At 41.5% G+C, this 1,070-nt stretch overlaps 1 pseudogene; it reads left to right on the top strand.

Annotated features, from left to right (window-relative positions):
* Window positions 1–718: 718 nt before the first annotated feature.
* LOC116465638 (U2 spliceosomal RNA) lies at window positions 719–867 on the top strand (annotated as a pseudogene).
* Window positions 868–1,070: the final 203 nt, after the last annotated feature.

The raw sequence follows: 1,070 nt of genomic DNA, 5'->3' as shown, positions 1-1,070 counted from the left end.
TCATTTTCATTCAGATCTATGTACTTATTTTTATTTATTTATTTTTAAACAGAGTCTTGCTCTGTCACCCAGGCTAGCGTACAGAGGCACAGTCTTGGCTCACTGCAACCTCCGTCTCCTGGGTTCAAGCAATTCTCCTGCCTCAGCCTCCTGAGTAGCTGGGATTACAGGCCCACACCTCCATGCCCAGCTAATTTTTATGTTTTTTTTTTTTTTTTTTTTTTTTTTTTTTTTTTGAGACGGAGTCTTTCTCTGTCCCCCAGGCTGGAGTGCAGTGGCGCGATCTCGGCTCACCGCAACCTCCACCTCCTGGGTTCACGCCATTCTCCTGCCTCAGCCTCCCGAGTAGCTGGGAATACAGGCGCCTGCCAACACGCCCGGCTAATTTTTTGTGTTTTTAGTAGAGACAGGGTTTCACCATGTTAGCCAGGATGGTCTCGATCTCCTGACCTCGTGATCCGCCCGCCTCAGCCTCCCAAAGTGCTGGGATTACAGGCTTGAGCCACCGCGCCCGGCTATTTTTATGTTTTTAATAGAGATGGGGTTTCACCATGTTAGCCAGCCTGGTCTCAAACTCCTGACCTCAAGTGTTCCACCCACCTCAGCCTCCCAAAGTGCTGGAATTACAGGCATGAGCCATGGCACCTGGCCAGGGTAATGCTTTTTTATCCACTGTCAACCTCTTTTAATTTGTGCATTTAGACCATTTACACCTAATATCGCTTCTCGGCCTTTTGGCTAAGATCAAGTGTAGACCATTTACACCTAATATAATTATTGATATATTAAGAGTGAATTGCTTGATGACTTGTGATTTTATAAAAGAAAAAAATAAGGGTGAAGTGTGCCATTTTATTTGTATTTTCTGTTTAATCTGTTTTTCATTTCTCTGCTTTATCTGTCTTCCTGATGGTTACTTGAACATCTTTCAGAAATCCATTCTTATTTATCTATAGTAATTTTATCCAAGACAAAATCATACACATTTATTTACAGATCACAATACAGCAAAATGTAAATGAAATTTGAGAAAATTCTTCATTTTCCTAAGTGAAAATATAAAATAGAAT

Source organism: Hylobates moloch, unplaced genomic scaffold (assembly GCF_009828535.3).
Source record: "Hylobates moloch isolate HMO894 unplaced genomic scaffold, HMol_V3 SCAFFOLD_15720, whole genome shotgun sequence".
In the NCBI taxonomy this organism is placed as follows: domain Eukaryota; kingdom Metazoa; phylum Chordata; class Mammalia; order Primates; family Hylobatidae; genus Hylobates; species Hylobates moloch.
The sequence above is the reverse complement of the archived record's forward strand: the minus strand, read 5'-3'. Positions and strand labels throughout refer to the sequence as shown.